This window comes from Cetorhinus maximus, chromosome 3 (genome assembly GCF_964194155.1).
Source record: "Cetorhinus maximus chromosome 3, sCetMax3.hap1.1, whole genome shotgun sequence".
Classification (NCBI taxonomy): domain Eukaryota; kingdom Metazoa; phylum Chordata; class Chondrichthyes; order Lamniformes; family Cetorhinidae; genus Cetorhinus; species Cetorhinus maximus.
This window is the reverse complement of record NC_135881.1, coordinates 183,633,555-183,652,185: the sequence shown is the minus strand read 5'-3', so window position 1 is coordinate 183,652,185 and position 18,631 is coordinate 183,633,555. Positions and strand designations below refer to the sequence as shown.

Below are 18,631 nucleotides of genomic sequence, written 5' to 3'. Positions count from 1 at the left end.
TTCAAATGTATAGAATCCAGAATATTTGTGGGTAAGGCTCTTGGAACATGAAGCAATCGCCTGCAGGATAAAGCTGGGAAAAAACTACACCTTGCAATATAATTCATCTTCTATTGAGCTTACCTTTAATAGTCAATCAATTGGGAAGAAACTGATTAGCATAGCACCACTTCCGTGTCTGCATAGAAGCAGCGCTACTTCAACTAATTTTTCTCCCATTTAGACATAAGTTCTATCATACTTCAAAGTGCCACATTTGAGAGAATAACATTCAAAAACGTAGATCATGCTTTCACCTGACTGATTTGAATATCAAATTCATAAAACCTAACCAATGAATTTGTAACAAGCATGTACGAAATCTATCAACTAATTAGTACTAAGGTGGTGTGAAAACTAGTAGTCAAGACTCAGCAGCCAGCAAATACGAAGGAAATTGGATCTAAGGAGGGCATGAGGGGCAAAACAAATCGCTCAAAATGCTTTTTCAAAATCTTGTCAGGAATCTGTAAGCCTTTTCAAATCTGTAAACCAAGGAAACTCTTCCCATAATGTTAGTGGAAATCTCCCAGAAGAGCAGGAATTTAGACGCAAGTCCAGATACGTGTAACATCAGGGGGCAGACACTGCATGCACCCGCCCTAAAGGTGACCAGCAATATAGGAGGGATAAGGGAGTGTTCCTTCAGGAATTTCTACACCACAGGGCATCAATGGGACTCATCCAATGGTTTGATGAGTTCTGCTTGATCAATGCAGGGGTATCTCCCTGGCCACCAGCATTTGTGGAAAGCTGGGTATAGAATCATAGGCACCAATATTAGCTCAGCTGTTGGAACAGAGTTGGGGCGGGGTGGGGGGGTTGGGTGGTGGTGGCTGTTTTGCAAGCAGGAAACTCAGAAAAATGAGTTTCCCCCATGTCCTGCCAAATTTAACAGTAGAACCTGATTAACATTTTTCTTGTCTGCATTTACAAGCAGCAGCCAACTAGATTGAGAGGCTGCTGGCTGTTGAGGTGGGTAGGCCTTCAGCACCAGGCTGCAGCCAGGGAGTGCATAAGAGGGGGAAATTGGAAAGGCCAGGAAGGTTAAGGAGATCAGAGGAAAGAACTGGGTGTGAGATCGGAGGCCAGTGTCAAGGGCATCAAGCAGGGAAGATCAGAGTCTGTGTCAGCTGGGGATCAGAGCCATCGGTGGGTGTTGGGGGAGAGATTAGAGACCTCAGGCTCAGGGGACCGGGAGGTAAATAGAAGGCCTTGGTAGGGGCATGGGGACGGTGGGGTGATGGGAGACCTGAGTAGATACATTGGAAGTCTCAGTGGAGATCAGCAGGGTCAGTGCAAGGGAGGTAGGGGGAGATTCCAGGCCTTCGCAGTTGGAGGAGATGGGACACCTCAGTAGGTAGATCAGAAGCTTCACTTGGGAGATTGGAAGGGTCAGTTGTGAAAGATCGGAAGGGTCAGCAGAGGCAGGAAGATGAGAGACCTCGGGGGCATAGGTCAGAGGTGTCATCTGGGGGTGAGATTGGAAGCTGCAGTCTGGGTACAGACTGAAGGGATCAGAATCATTGGGGGAGGGGGAGTTGGGGAAGCGATTCTGTCTGATCACATGGGACAGGAGGGGTGGCTGATCATGAAAGTGGAAATACGTTTACCTGTAACATCTAGCATTCCTCACCTTTGTCTAGCTGCTAGTTTCTGGAGGCCCTGTAAAGCTGGCTGGCTTTACGGGTTAAATTTAAATTGGAGATTAAACCAGGGGCATGCAGCCTCATTATAATATTTAAATAATCAATCTGCTTCTTGGGCCATTAAAACTGAAAATGGGCAGGTTTGAGGTGCGTTGGGCTGGGGTACGAAATTTTTCAGATTTAATCAACCTACCCAACCCCAACCCCATCTGTTTCTGATGGTTAAAATTCCCTCATAGAACACAGAAGAAAGCCATTCGGTCCATCGTGGCCATGCTGGCTCTTTGAAATAACTGCCCGCTTAATATCAGTCCCTTGATCTTTCCCCATAGCAGAGTAAAGTCGTTTCCTTTCAAGTATTTATGCATAATGATGTTATTATTGAATCTGCTTCCACCACCCTTTTAAGGCAGTACGTTGCCACAATTTGGTGTATTTATATAATGGCCCGGGTCACTGTGAAACTGTGGGTTATGCCACTTCCTGCATTTTACATTACTAGTTTACCTTTTTGGTCGTCTGCAATGGGGACTTCCTGTCCCGGCCATAGCTTGGATTCATCTTATGAGATGAATAGGGAGCTCTAGTGGCAAGGCTATGAAGCAACAGCCTTTTTGTCCTCATGAACTGAAGGCCCTAAGTCCTGCCTTAGTTTAGTGTTTTATAGTGTTTTCAATGTATCCTTCATTCCAGCTCCCTCAAGTTCCCTGGTACCCCCACACGCCAATTCCTGTGCTGCTCAACCCCTTCCTGTCATCACCATCCCTCCACCTCATCAATTCCCCTTGCTGCTCACCAACTGCCACCCCTCCAACCCCCCTACCACCCCCTACACCCCCCTCCTGTAACCTCCCTCCCTTGCCGGTGCCACTCCACCACCCTCGCCACACCCCCCATCTCACGACCCTGGCTCACCCACTGTCTCCAGCACTATGCCCCATCCCCATTGCCACTCTCGCTCCTCCTGCACGCCCATAAATCACTCACACACCCCCAAAGACACCACCGAATTTGGTCTGGCATCAGCAGAACTAAGGAGCAGGAGATGCCAGGAGGGAGAGGTGATAGGGGTGGGGTGGAGGGTGGGGGAGGTGGATGTGGTGCTTGGGGGTGGGGGTGGGAGGCGGAAACGGGAAGCACAGGGTGAGCCTGGGGTATGAGTGGGAGTGATTGGGGGGGTTTGGGTAATGGGCGGTGAGGGAGGCGGGGGCGATGGGGGGGCAGTGGGGGAGGTGAGCAGCTATGGGTGAGCCAGGGTTGTTTTGGAGGCTGGGAGGTGGGTGGGGCTAGTGAACCAGGGATGTGGGGAAGTTTGGAATCCAGGTGGGTGGGTGAGCTGGGGGCGGGAGGTGGTTGGTTTAGCAGCACAGGGGCTGACAAGAGTGTGAAGCCAATCTTCCTGATTTAAAGGGTTGTGTTTCTAGTGGGCTCTATGCGTACTGGGAACTGTGTTAATAAAATCAATGCAAAAATGTAGGTAAGTACAGAGCAAACAATCCAAGTCCCCCACTGGCTGACGGGTCCCAATGAGACCATCAGCCGGGGCTCCCACAGAGCCATTTTTAGCCAAAACGGACATTCAGGGTTCCGGGGTCTCCACGCTCACTGCTACTGGGACTAGGTCAATGTTTCTTCATGTAATTTATTTTGCCAATCACTTTAAATCGGTGTCCACTGGTTGCCAAATCTACTGCCACTTGGCAAAAGAACCAGCCCTTATGCCACATTTTCACCTTAGTTACTCTAACTATTCATGATCTTGAATGCCAATACCGTCTCTGCCTACCCGTTTCTGCTCTAAGGAGAACAACTCCAGTTTCTCCAGTCTGTCCCTGCAGAAAATGAAGCCACTCATCCCAGGTACTAATTTAGAAAATCTCTTCTGTACCTTCTCCAAAGCCTTGACAACCTTCCTAAAGTGAACTAGATATCATGGTAGCAATGCACCTAGCACTTCACAGCATTCGTTGTCACTCACGACAACGTGGCAAGCAGCAGCACATTGAACGTTGTGACAGAGGATCGAGCACCAAGTGAACAAAGGTGAGAAGAAGCAAGTTGAGCTGACAACGGAGGAACAGAAACCTGGTGGCAAGAGACCCAGCTCAAGACTCCCCCCGCCCAACCCCCGCAGCTGTTAAACAAATAAAACTCTGCTATCTAGCCAGCAACATTTTGTACAGTCATTTGATTATTTGCTCAGCATTCTGCAAAGTCTGACAATTACTGGAAGAGTCTACAATCTACACCTACACAGTGATGCAAGCTGTTTGTAAGACCTGCAGCCTACCGTGAAGCTTGGGGCAACACTGTGACTGTCTGCAAATGCTAACAATCTGAAATAAAACAGAAATTGCAGAAAATTCACAGCTGTTAATTCTGTTAAGAGAATTGGCAGATTCTGATGTCCCAGAAGTGCAGTCTTCAATAGAACCCAGCATGTAACTTATCTAGATGTTGACTGGGCTGATGTATCTTTATTATGAGGCACTTTTAACCTGACACTCTCTGTGAGGCTGCTAAACTTTGTGGGCTGAATTTTGCGCTTGACAGGCGGGCAGCCGACCCCTGCCGCCGAAATGAGCCGCGCCGCCATTTTGCGCGGGCAGGCCAATTAAGGCCCGCCCAGTGGGGTTCCGACTCCCGTGTTCATCAGGAAAATTAAATCGGCGCCGGGTGTGTTCAGACCGCCGGTGCCAATGGGGAACCGGCAATCTGTATGAAGAGCGGCCAGGCAGCCTCCTTTAGGCTGTTCACCATGGCCACTCGTAGGGCAGCACAAGAGGTGAGGGCAGAGGAGGAGAAGGGGGGCAGGTTGCAGGGTAAGCCAGCGGGGGGCCACTGTGCCCCTCGGTTCTCAGATGCCTGCCTTGCTGTCCTCCTGGAAGAGGTGTCCAACCATCGGGAGGTCTTGTTTCTGGAGGATGGGAGGAGGATGGGAGGAGGATGGCCCCCCACGTCACTAGGCAGGCGTGGCAGGAGGTGGCAGAGGCTGTTAGCTCTCATGATGCTGTGCGACGCACCGGAACGCAGTGTCACAAGCGCTTCAATGATTTGCTGCGCTCTGGAAAGGTGAGTACCATGTCAGCCTTGGCATTTGACCCAACAGGTAGCCTTAGCCTTTGAGACTGCACCCCCCCAACCTCCCCACGTCTTAGTGTCATTACTGCATTGGGCATTTGGTGCATGCTGGGTGGGCAAACAGATAGTGACCATGCTTACATCAGCCTTAGTGGTTGAGGAGAAGATGGGTTCTCCCCGCATCATATGTTGGTGTTTGTCGCATTTGAGTAGTCTGGGGACAACCTGCAGGGGAGGCAGCTAGACACATACTCAGAACTCCAACACATGTCTTATTGATGGTGATGAGATGGTGGAAGGGGAGCCTCAAGGTGTCGTGGCCAAGAGCCATCTGCTGGCCTCGGCGCCACACCTAGTTGCGCCTCCTTGCCATGGGCGCTAAGATCCATGTGTTATTCAAACTGATGGACGCCAAATGTGTCCAAGGTGGCCGTTGGCGGAGGGGGTTGGGACCAGCCATACTATCTTCTGGGGACTGATCACCAGTAGTGCGGACAGGAGCCGCTGGAGGCCTCAGATGGGCCACTGTGGTTGAGGTGCGGCGTGCGCATGCAGAGTACATGAGCAATCATCCCCAATAAATGCTCTTCTATGTTCTGCAAGCAAAAACTGAGAGCAATATGCGGGAACGGCAGCGGACTGGTGGTGGGCACGCCGTGCTGCAGTGGCACACCACGTATGAGGAGCAGGCCATGGAGCTGGGGAGGACACAGGCGGCCAGGTCAGCAGTTGTCGACGATTTGAGGCCCACAGTCCCATCCACTCTGTCTCCCCACCATCCAAAGCACTAATGGTTGCTGCAATCGTTAATGCTGCAACACTGCTCATTCACAGACTGATACAGTCAGACGTGTGGGTCATACACAAAGGTCCCTCGGCCCCTTGAGGATGTGCATTTCTAGCACCTTCCAAAGTCGCCTTATCCCATTTGTGACCACTATCCCCATGGCCTAACGTGCCATGGCATCGCTGCTGCACATCCAAAGACTTATTGTGCCTTAGGAGGGTTTGTACCTCCACCACCCTTTCAGCCAGTGCATCCCACATTACTCTGTCCAAAAGGTCTTCAGCACCTCACCTGTCAACCTCATGGCACTCAACTTAAATAAATGCAACCACGTTAGTCATCCCTGCGCCAAGGGGAAATGTTGCCTTCTGTCCACCCATTCTATGCCCCTCATAACGGTATGAAGGTCAATAATGTGACCTGTCAATCTCCTGTGATCCACGGCAAATGTCACAAGTGTTTGCAATATTTCCTCATAACTCCAACTCTCCAGGCCAGCATGAGTCCTGGTCAGGAACCTCTGCACTGTCCCCACTCCAATGCCATCCCTCCCATGAAGTGCAGGTCACAACTGAACGCAGAAGCGTAGATGTGGCCTCAGCAGCGTTTTCTGCACTTGCAACATGACCTCCCTTTTCCTACATTCTATTCCTCAGCTAATAAAGGCAAGTCTGGCTTTTACCTTGTTAAACGCCTTATGTTCCTGTTCTGCTACCTTAACGGGTCTGCCCAGCAAGGTCCCTGTAATCGTCGTGACTTCCCACGGTCCTACCATTACTCATGTATTCCCGTACCTTGCTTGTCTTGCCCAAGTGCTTAACCGAACACTTATCCACATAACATTCCATGTGGCATTCCTTAGGCCATCTGACCAGCCTGTCTGTATGCGCGTGTAATGTTTGGGCCTCCTCAACTCTTTACCACCCCACCAATGTTTGTCTCCTTAGGTTCTTGAAGGGTGAGCCACTTATGAGGCTGGGGGGGGAAAGGGATGAAATGTGTTACTGACTGAACGCTAACTGATGCACTGTCCTAGTTGTTAATTTCAGCATCCCCACCGCATGGCCGCCACCAACACGTCCAGAGCACCCCCTCCACACCTGAGGGGCAAGACTTGCAACTTGTGTCACACCCTTTCAGCGAGCCAGGCACCAGCGCAGCGATAAACACTTCGGTGGGGGTTATGACGTCGGCTAGTGTGCCAGGGCACAGTGGAGAGGGCACTTCACAATCGCTGGAGGAGATGGCATGGACAGAGAGTGCCGATGGTGCCAGCAGCCGGAGCACTGCAGGGGACCAGGCACATGCTGAGTCCGGCTGTGATGATGTGTCGCTGGAGATGTCAGCCATGCAGCAGCTGCAGGACAAGCGGCCGGGTGCGCAGGAGCATCTGGCAGGGTTGCATAAGGGTGTGCTTCAGTTGGTCTCTGTGGTGGAGGAATCCAGGCAGAGTGTCAGTGATGGCATGAACCTCAGGACAGAGCTTCAGGCTTCCTCCATTGAGAGATTGGCAACTCTCATGGAGAGGGGCTTCAATCGGATTGAGAATCTTCTGATTGGGTTACGCTCGGACCTGCAAGCCCTCACAGTACTAATGGCCACAGGTGGTCATTCGCAATGTGGGAGATGTTCTGGGCACCAAGTGTCCCAGCTCGGTGCCCATCCAGCTGCGGTGGGTAGGGAGGTCCAATGTGACCTCACGTTGGTGCAGCAGCTGCCTGTCATCGCTGCGAGCTCCTCTCAGGGCGCTCCGGATGAGGGCAGAAGCTCCTCCACCCCTCTGCCAGTGACCATGGCATCCGTTGAGGCTGCGACAACTGGGGAGGTGCCAGTTCTGGAACTGGCCATTCCCTCCCAGGCGGGGCCGTCACAGGCTCCACGGGCCAGAGGATGGCCGCCAAGGTCATCGAGGCCAACAGGACAGCAGAGTCAGCAGGCTGTCTCACAAGCCACTCCGAGCGATGGGGCGGCACCAAGACATAGCACCCACAAACGTAAGTATAAGGCGCGTTAGGCAGTCCACGGGTTTGTCACTGGTGATTTTGTGTTGGCCCTAGATTAGGGAATATATAATTATGTACGTCTGAGCGACATTTGTGGTTTATTTTGGTGGGAATAAAGTCCACTTTTCTGACCATGGCTGAGGGTGTTTCCTTTGTGCTGCATTTGTACATTTCACATATATATCATGAGTGTTTGAGTGGACACTGATATTTCTGTACTAAGCCTTTATCCCAGCAGCTAATGAGGTGGAAGATGTGGCACCTAAGTGCCACGTGTGGAAGCGCCAGGCAATGCTGGTCCTGCTGATCCATGTGTGTGGAGCTAGCTGAAGGTTCGTTGGATTAAAGTGTCCCGGATGTCCCTGCCTCCTTGGTGTAGTAGCGGGTTGGCGTGCTGCCCCTCATCATCGCCCTGTGCTTCCTCATCCTCTGAGCCACTGCTGGATTCATCATGTGCAGCCTCATCCACTGCGTCAAGGTCTTCATCGTCAACTGCATCCCCCCTTTCCAGCGCAAGATTGTGCAGAGCGCAGCATGCTATCACTATCACAGAGACGTGAACTGGGGGGTACTAGAGTGCGCCCCCTGAGCAGTCCAGGCAGTGAAAGAGCAACTTGAGAAGACCGATGGCTCTTTCCACCACAGCCCTTGTGGAGGCGTGGCTCCTATTGTACCGCTGCTCAGCTTCTGTTATTGGATGGCGGAGAGGCGTCATGAGCCACCTTCTGAGGAGATAACCCTTGTCACCCAGCAGCCAGCCATCCAGCCGGGCTGGAGCACTGAAGAGCCCCGGCACCTGGGAGTGTCTGAGGATGCAGGCGTCGTGGGAGCTGCCTGGGTACAAATTTGCAGAATCTGTATCCTGAGATCACACACTATCTGCACATTCATGGAGTGGAAGCCCTTCCTGTTGACCAAGGCACCGGGCTCACCTGCTGGCGCCTTGATGGACACATGTGTACAGTCTATAGCACCCTGGATGCAGGGAAAGCCAGAAATGGCCGCAAATCCTCTGGCTCACTGTGTCTGACTTGCCTGGTCGCAGCGGAAGTGAAGTTCAATGCCTGTCTGAACAGAGCGTCTGTAACCTGCTTGACACAAGTGTGGACAGCTGATTGGGAGACACCGCAAAGATCACCCACCAAGTCCTGGAAGGAGCCAGGTGCATAGAAGTGGAGGGCAACTGTGACCTTCAGAGCCGCTGGCATGGGGTATCCCCCCACACAGTTAGGGGAGATCTCAGGGCCAATCATCTGACAGGTATAGTTGACTGTCTCCCTTGAGAGATGGAGCCTCCTTCGGCACTGCACCTCAGTCATATTGAGGAAGCTGCTTTGCCGCCTGTAAACCCTGGCAGCAGGATAGTGGCGTCTTCTGCAGCCCCTTCCACCTTGGACAACCTCTTGGCCCTGCACCCCTTGTGCCTGCACCTGGCCTCCCAAAGGTGGCTCCCCTGGAGGCTGATTATCCACTCCTGGCCTCCTCCTTATTCTATCCCTCCCTTCCTCCTCAGAGGAGCTGCCTCCAGTGGAGATGTCAGAACCCATACCCAGGCTAAATGGAGGCCTTCGAAAAGCTGCAGGCCCGATAAAGATTACTGTCTGCAGACTGCTGAGCTGAAGCTTCACAGTACAGAGAAAGCTACTGGAAATCGATTTGAACTGCTAACAATCACACAGGCAAGTTTAAAACACTTTCTGCATTAAATACTTCAGAAAAAACATTAACAACCCCTCTGAGCCCACATATCCCGCCCGTGGATGAGGTTTGTTAAAAAATCAGTTACCCGCCTGCCCGTTGGGCCCATGCGCCGAGGCAAAGATCGCATGGGCTCCTCAAAATTGGCTTCAATTGCCGAATTAAGGGCCTTAACAAGGCCTTTAATTAATGGCAGGCGTAGGTCATGCTTCATAGCGCGCCCGCCCACCTAAATATCACGATGCCGCGCGCTGACGTCGGGACGTTCGTGCGACATTTTAAGCGCTGACGTGCGGCTCCACCACCCGCACGTCAGCCAGAACATTCTGCCCTGTATGTATTTGCCTTTTGGTATCAGGATCTAAGAGGCAACATTCACTCTGACATGGCCTGATGTCACATGGAAGTTCCACTGGTCTCCCACCAAAATGACTGAACCCCCGAGGAAATGGCAGAACAAACTATTTAATTGTCTCTTTAGGGGGTTGACTGGAGTCACAGCAACATACCCCCTTCAGAATTCTCAGGCCACCATGTTTTGAATTAAAAACAGGTACGTTCCCTCTACATGGAGCCTCGAGATTGCCATGATGCACTATTTGAAGTTATTGCTGAAAATAGTTTTCTCAAACTGTTATTGCTAAGGGAATGGAGTATAAAAATTGGGAAGTGTTGTTGCAACTGTACAAGGCATTGGTGAGACCGCACCTGGAGTACTGTGCACAGTTTTGGTCCCCTTACTTGAAGAAGGATGTAGTTGCACTGGAGGCGGTTCAGAGGAGGTTCACTAGATTGATTCCAGAGATGCGGGGCTTGTCTTATGAGGAGCAGTGTAGGCCTATACTCGCTAGAGTTTAGAAGGATGAGAGGAGTTCTGATTGAGATGCTAAAGGGGTTAGACAAAGTAGACATGGAGCAGATGTTTCCCCTTGTGGGGCATTCTAGAAGGAGAGGTCATAGTTTTAGGCTAAGGGGTGGTAGATTTAAATCAGGGATGAGGAGGAATTATTTTCTCAAAGGGTCGTGAATCTGTGGAATTCACTACCTCAGAGTGCAGTGGATGCCGGGACACTGAATAAATTTAAGGAGGAGATAGACAGATTTTTAATTAGTAACGGGTTGAAAGGTTATGGGGAGAGGGCAGGAAATTGGAGTTGAGGCCAAAATGAGATCAGCCATGATCGTAACGAATGGTGGGGCAGGCCCGAGGGGCTGAATTGCCTTCTACTGCTCCTAGTTCTTATGTTATTAGTGCTTGAATAAATGCATCTTTTGTGCAATTTTAGAGCACAACAATAAACATGAACGTATATATCATGTGTGTCCAACAGGTGTGTCCAACAGGTCAATGTGATGTGTCTAGTGTGAAGGTGAGTTCACATCCTTTTCACTTTTGTGTGCTAGTTTGCTTCTCATTTACAACTGACACCACAAGCTAGCAAACAATGTGAAAAACAGAGCCAAATTTGTAAGTCTCACCCTGTGAGTTCACAGCCTCTCCATTGGCAAGTCCTCAGCTGTGCCTCCTCGTGGTGACACACGGAAACTGGGTCCCTCAAAGCCCCCAGACATGTGGGCACACGTCGGCACTCAAGACCGCAATTCCCAGCCCAGGGTGAAACGCTGCACTGCCTTGTGGATACCTCAGGAAAGCGGAAAGCTCAGGGAGGAAACCCTGACAAAAAATCTGGAGAGAAGCCCATGTCCTCTTTCTGACAACTCCTGCAACCCAGCCGGTGCCAAATGTAGTACTTTGCATTCCTTTGAACTCAACCGGAGAGGTCGAGACGGGGACCCTGACATTTGGGCAGCCCAGGGTCTCCATTCATTCTTCCCAGGCTTGTGCCCTGGAGGGGACACTCCAGTTTCGCTGCAGATCATTAACACAAAACGGGACACAATGGTTACAAGTGATAAGCCCAACTCGATTAGGGTAGAGAATGGGTGCCACTGGCAGTCTCTGACGGTGAGAGGAACAAGTATGCCCCACTAATCACCCATTGCCCATCTCAAGTTGGACAGCCCCAAATAATAAGGTGCTGACTCGTCATGGTCCATTTGCTTCAATGGGTGCTTGGAGCTTCGAGTCTCTGCTCACCAAGTGGAAAGAATTCATTGCTCCAAACAAACAAAATAAAAGAAGATGCCAGCTCATCCATTGGCAAGCTGGAACATCAGGACCATGTGCACAGCACTGACAGACAACTTCTGGATGGTTGATAATGCACGTAAGACAGCTGTGATCGCCATGGAACTTGATAGGCTGAACACTGACATAGCTTCACTACAGGAGAGCAGGCTCACTGAGTGCAGCTCACTAAAAGAAAAACACATTCATCCGGCAGGGAAAGAGTTCAGCGGAAACATGTGAGCAAAGTGAAGGCTTCACTGTAAGAAACTCACTACTCTCAATGATAGAATCCCCCCCACAAATAATTAAGAATGTGCTCTCTCCATCCGCTCGGCTCAAACAGGGCCAGTTTTTTTTAATTCATTCATGGGATGTGGAATTCGTTGGCTGGGCCAGCATTTATTGCCCATCCCTAGTTGCCCTTGAGAAGGTGGTGGTGAGCTGCCTTCTTGAACCGCTGCAGTCCATATGGTATAGGTACACGCACAGTGCTGTTAGGAAGGGAGTTCCAGGGTTTTGACCCAGCGACAGTGAAGGAACAGTGATATATTTCCAAGTCAGGATGGTGAGTGACTTGCAGGGTAATTTCCAGGTGGTGGTGTTCCCTTCTATCTGCTGCCCTTGTCCTTCTAGATGGTAGTGGTCGTGGGTTTGGAAGGTGCTGTCTAAGGAGCCTTGGTGAATTCCTGCAGTGCATCTTGTAGATGCTACACGCTGCTGCTACTGTGCATCAGTGGTGGAGAGCGTGATTGTTTGTGGATGTGGTGCCAATCAAGCAGGCTGCTTTGTCATGGATGGTGTCAAACTTCTTGAGTGTAGTGGGAGCTGCACTCATCCAGGCAAGTGGAGAGTATTCCATCACACTCCTGACTTATGCCTTATAGATGGTGGACAAGATTTGGGGAGTCAGGAGGTGAGTTACTCATCGCAAGATTCCTAGCCTCTGACCTACTCTTGAGCCACAGTGTTTATATGGCCAGTCCAGTTCAGTTTCTGGCCAATGGTAACCCCCCCAGTATGTTGATAGTGGGGGTTCAATGATGGTAATGCCATTGAATGTCAAGGGACGATGGTTAAATCCTCTCTTGTTGGAGAAAGTCATTGCCTGACACTTGTGTGTGGTGCAAATGTTACCTGCCATTTGCCAACCCAAGACTGGATATTGTCCAGGTCTTGCTGCATTTGGACATGGACTGCTTCAACATCTGAGGAATCGCAAATGGAGCTGAACATCGTGCAATCATCAGCAAATGTCCCGACTTCTTCCTTATGATGTAAGGAAGGTCATTGATGAAGCAGATAAAGATGGTTGGGCCGAGGACACTACCCTGAGGGACTCCTGCAGTGATGTCCTGGAGCTGAGATGACTGACCTCCAACAACCACAACCATCTTCCTTTGTGCTAGGCATGGCTCCAACCAGTGGAGAGTTTTCCCCCTGATTCCCATTGACTCCAGTTTTGCTAGGGCTCCTTGATACCACACTCGGTCAAATGCAGCCTTGATGTCAAGGGCAGTCACTCTCACCTCACCCCGGGGCTTCAGCCTTTTTGTCCATGTTTGAACCAAGGCTGTAATGAGGTCAGGAGTCGAGTAGCCCTGGCAAAACCCAAACTGGATCAGTGAGCAAGTTATTGCTAAGCAAGTGCCGCTTGATCGCACTGTTGATGACTCTGTCCATTACTTTACTGATGATCGGGAGTAGACTGATGGGGCAGCAATTGGCCAGGTTGGATTTGTCCTGCTTTTTGTGTGCAAGACATACCTGGGCAATTTTCCACATAGCCGGGTAGATACCAGTGTTGTAGCTGTACTGGAACAGTTTGGCTATGGGTGCGGTAAGTTCTGGAGCACAAGTCTTCAGCACTATTGCCAGAATATTGTCTGGCCCCATAGCCTTTGCAGTATCCAGTGCCTTCAGCTATTTCTTGATATTACATGGAGTGAATTGAATTGGCTGGAGGCTGGCACCTGTGATGATGGGGACCTCCAGAGGAGACCAAGATGGATCATTCACTCGGCATTTCTAGTTGAAGATTGAGCAAACCCTTCAGCCCTATCTTTAGTCTTATGAGTATCTATACTCCAATGCAGCGCTCCACAGCAGAAGGGAAAGACCAGTTCTACGGGGAGCTCGACACTGCTATCAACAGAATCCCCAAGTCGGAACATTCATACCTACTGGGGGATTTCAATGCAAGTCTGGGTGCGGACCATGAGGCATGGCCCTCCTGCCTCGGACATTACGGCCTGGGAATGATAAATGAGACTGGACAGAGAAGTTTTGCTGCTACCACAAGCCCTCAGTTTCTCTTTCAGAATAAACCATGCCACAAATTATCTCGGAGACATCCAAGATCAGGGTACTGGCACCAGCTGGATCTGATCATCACCAGACATGATTCTCTGAACAGCATTCTCAACACACACAGCTACCACAGCACTGACTGTGCTCCAGATCACTCCCTGGTGTGCATTAGGGCTAGAATGCAACTCTTGAAGCTTTTTGATTCAAAGCTGAAATTCCGCCCTCGTATCAACGGCAGCCTCATATCCTGCACGGATAAAAACCAACAGTTCATCAGCTCAATTGAATAGGCACTCTCTGGCACTCCCACACAGGAGTGCAGAAACGAAATGGCACATACTTCGAGACATCATCTACAAGACCACACTCCCAACATATGGGAAACAAGAGTGGGAAAATACTGATTAGTTTGAGGTTAATATCACTGTGATGGAAACCTAGCAGTCCACTCCCATTAATTACAAGAGAAATCCAAGCAAGAAGACTCTGAATGCACCAAGACCACTCAAAATAAAGTCCAACAGACTGCAAGGCAGTGCGCCAACGACCACTGATTACAACTTTGCCAGATACACAGATGTCCTTTGAGACAGGGAGTGCTAGGGGCATTTATGGAGGGATCAAGAAGGCAACAGGGTCCATCAGCAAAGAAAACGGCTCCATTCAAAACAAAGGCAGGGAGGTAATCATCGACTGCAATAAACACTTGGAGAGATGGGTGAAACACTACCTTGAGTTGTACTGTAAGGAGAACACTGTCACCAAGGAAGCTCTGGACACCACTGTCAAGGCAGAGCTGGATATCGAACCTACACTGGAGGAGCTTAGCAGAGCTATTGACTCGCTTGCCGTGGGCAAAGCTCCAGGTGATGATGCAATACCGCCTGAACTCATCAAGCATGGAAAACCAGCATTCCTGCAGCATCTGCACAAACTTCACTGTCTCTGAGGTGAGGGGGCCTTGCCTCAGGATATGTATGATACAAAGGTCATGACCCTGTGCAATAGCAAGGGAGGAGGTCTTGTGGCGCAGCGGGAAGCGTCCCTGCCTCTGAGCCAAAAGCTCTGGGTTTGCATCCCACTGTAGGAGTTGATGGCCAAGGAAGGTGTGTTCATAACACCGACAATCAGACTGAGCAGCAACCTGCGAATCCTTCCAACACACGCCAATGGCAAGCGAGGAGAGGAGAGATTCCTAGTCAACCATGTGATGGAAAAACAGTTGGAGCCTCTACCATCACTACCCATAGCTCCAGACTACAACATGTAAAAATGCACATTGCGACAGCAACTTGAGCAGAATAATCCCAGATTTATACCAAGTGCAGTAGCGGTTGGGTAAAAAGACGTTTCCCATGACGGGCAGGCTCCGATTAGCCCGCCACGCCATCACCTTGCCGCTTCATCATGCAGGCGCCACATTTAAAGTACAGCCGTGCGCACACCTCTCAGTTCTTCCAGCCCAGGACTGCTGCAAATAAGACATGGCCCCGAAAGGTTTAGTGACGTGTGTCTCCAGCACCTTTTGGACGCCATGGAGGTCCACCATGATGTCCTCTACCACCACTCTGGCTGCAGGATGGCAGCAACATTACCACTCAAGCTTGGTAGGCGGTGGCAGTGGTGATCAATGCCAATGTGGCACAGAAAAGATTGCCCATCCAATGCAGATAGAGGATAAATGATCTCATCTGTGCAACCAGGATAACGCAACCATCCCATCACTCTAAACTCACACACTCAAGTCCATCACACATTCACTGGCATCTCACTCACTGCCAACCCAAGGGACATCACTCTCTCATGCACACCCTCACATCTCCATCTGGCCTCATCTCCTCTGGAGACTGCCTCCTCAGTCCTCACCATCTTGAGGCCACTTGCACAGATCAAAATGTGCCCCCACACAAACCATGGTATACCCCTTTCCTCAGTACAGCCCTCACCCTGCAGCCTCTTCCCTTGCCTGAGGCCACTTCTACCCCTTCCCCAAGCAAGCCCTTGCCCTGCAGCCATACAAAGCCACCCCCGCCTTATGGCTGGTCTGGAAAGTAGAAAACTGCCATGAACCCCCCCCTAAAAGAGCTGCAGTGCTGCCTGTGAAGTCTGGTGCTGATGACTGTGAGTGTTGCCAGAAGCAAGGTAGGCAAACAAACCTCGAAGTCCTGAGGGAAACGCAACTCACCAGGTGTACGTCAATTATGTGCAGTTGTGAAACGCGTTGGCGTGCAATCACGCCGATGTGGGGGGACGATCCAGCGTAGGGGGCAAATCCAGCGGGCTAGCCTTATAATGATATGCAGATATATTACAATGTGGTTCCTGATGTCTGATGGTGGAAAATGCAGCCCGCCATCAACGGGCTGAGCGTATGATGGCAAACTGGTTTCATAATGTCGTGAAACCGATTTTTGGTCTTCTTGCCATATTTTCCACTCTTGCCGCCAAGCACACCCAATGCCAGTGGGCCCTTAGACTCTGAGTGAACTGTACCACACTACCAGCACCACCACAAGAACAAGGGAGACCTCAGCGATTGCAACAACGACCACGGTATCTCCCTGTTTTTGTGGGCTAGTCCAGGCTCAAAACGTTAACTCTGCACAGGTGCTGCCAGACCTGCTGAGTTTTGCAGCATTTTCTGTTTCATTTCAGATTTCCAGCAGCGGCAGTATTTTGCTTTTATTTTAGTGACCAAAAATGACCTCAGGTCACAAATTCTTTTACTCCAGGAACTAGGGGGAGACAGATCAGTTTGCAAACCAACAGCACAAGAGGGACCATCCTCCAGCAAGAAAACAGAACCATGCCTAACAACCAGTCAACCCAGGCGGTAAGAGAGGGACTAATTTGTTTTCATCTATTAATCTGTGCCTCTACAAAACTTAGCCATGGCTTTGTCTGGAAACCCAGAGGCTTCCAAATTCCATTCATCCAAAGTACTACAAGAGGGGACCCATCCAGGCCTAGTGTGCGTGCACTTTTAAAGGACTGAATTTGGACACGTGACTTACTTTTTGTATTTTACTTTGCTCATAACCTAAATGCATGCTTTGTCTCTTGAATCCATCTTTACTCATGCGTATATCTGTATGCATGAACAAGTGAGTGTGTTTCATTGCGTTGACGCTTCAGGGCATCGTGTAAATAAACATTATCCTTTCTTTTGATTTAAACTTATCCAAAAGCCCCTGCTTCATGCTTATTACTGAAAATCACAACACAAAAAGGTTTAAAAATACTCAGTCTAAAACACATCTTGCTGTGGACAACCCAGAGGTGAGAAGAAAGGGGAAAAATTATCTCACCATCTCTCTCCCCGCCCTTAACACATGTAAAGAGTTTGATTTGACCATCAGCATCAGGAAGACAAATGTCATGGCCCAGGATGTCATCCGCCATCTTTCAGCATCGACAATGTGACACGGGAGGTTTTTGATTGTTTCACATATCTATGCTCCACAATCACCAGCAATCTGTCTGATGCTGACGTCAACACACGCATTGCAAAAGCTGCAGCTGTTACATCCAAGCTGTTTAAGAGAGTGTGGAAAAACAGCAAGCTGACTGAGAACACTAAGCCACAAGTCTACCAGGCCTGTGTCCTCAGCGTACTCCTCTACAGGGGTGAGACCCAGACAATATTTGCTAGGCAGGAAAAAGGCTGAACAGTTTCCACCTCCTCTATCTCAGGTGCATCGCTTGGCAGGACAAGGTCAACAACTCAGAGGTTCTGGAGTGTGCTAATTCCATCAGCATACATTCATTGCTAAGTTAACAATGTCTGCGGTGGCTTGGCCACATTCTTCAGATGGATGACAGCGTTATACCCAAAGTCCTTCTGTGCAGTCTACTGGCCACTGGGTCACGACCTCCTGGACGTCTATACTTCCGCTACAAGAATACCTGCAAGCAAGATGTGAAGATGGCGGACATCAACACTGACAAATGAGAGACAGTCACAGACGGCCGTGACCTCTGGAGACTGACTGTTTGGGAGGGCATTGGAAGAGGTGAGGTGAAATGAAAAGCACAGCTGGCCAAGCAAAGGGCCCAGAGAAAACAGAGGTCAGAAAATCCTGCACCTCCTTGGCCCACTGTCTTCCTCTGCAGCAAACGCAGCAGAGACTGCCATGCTACAGTGAGGCCCCTGAGCCACACCAGGCGATGCTTAACAGAGTTGACCACCATGGTGAAAACCATCATCGTACAAGGCTGAAAGCTGGCAGCACTTATTTACTTTACAGATCACATTTGTAACCAAAATGAACAGCCTTATTCAATCATATTTTCTTTTCTACACTTATCCTGCAATGGGTTGCCAAAAAAAATACAGAACTTATAGACTTACAACACGATTGAGATCCTTGCATTTCATATTGACAACCCCACATAATAGGTTATAAACTGTTTGCAGCTTTTCATTGATATACACTCTTCTTCTGGCATGTATGTTCCTTCATGAAAACACAGAAAATATTAAAGTATTTAACACAATATCAGTTACACGGTATATATAGTGCGTCAAATAATGAGTCACAGAAGCATCTAAATGGGTAAATATGGAACCCATCAATGGGGTCTGGGCCAGGGAGAAGGCTTAAGCCCACAAAGAAATGTGAGTAATTTGCTTTAATTTTACACAGCAGGCCCGAGAAAAAAATGACCCTGATATTGGTGACCGGATGTGGGGAAGGCTGACCCACACAGCCTGTGGAGGTGCTGGATATGCACCCAAATTACTTGCACCCATCTAACCTGGAAAATGAGGTTGCCTTCCATTTGACCCTGCAAAATTTGGTGGGTTTATCCCTGGACAACGTATGGCACATGGAATTTGAGATTTGTTTGAATCCAAGGTGATTTGTATTGTAATCTTAAAGCATTACCAAAATTAATATTTCTAATTGTACCTTTCCCTCACATTCATAGCATA

At 49.7% G+C, this 18,631-nt stretch overlaps 1 long non-coding RNA gene across 1 annotated transcript in view; it reads right to left on the bottom strand.

Moving 5' to 3' along the window:
- The window catches only part of LOC144673678 (uncharacterized), a 31,607-nt gene extending 13,452 nt beyond the window's left edge, over positions 1–18,155 (bottom strand). Inside the window, exon 1 of the long non-coding RNA XR_013574403.1 lies at positions 18,047–18,155. This is a non-coding gene — a long non-coding RNA (uncharacterized LOC144673678). The remainder of the gene's footprint in view (positions 1–18,046) is intronic.
- Positions 18,156–18,631: the final 476 nt, after the last annotated feature.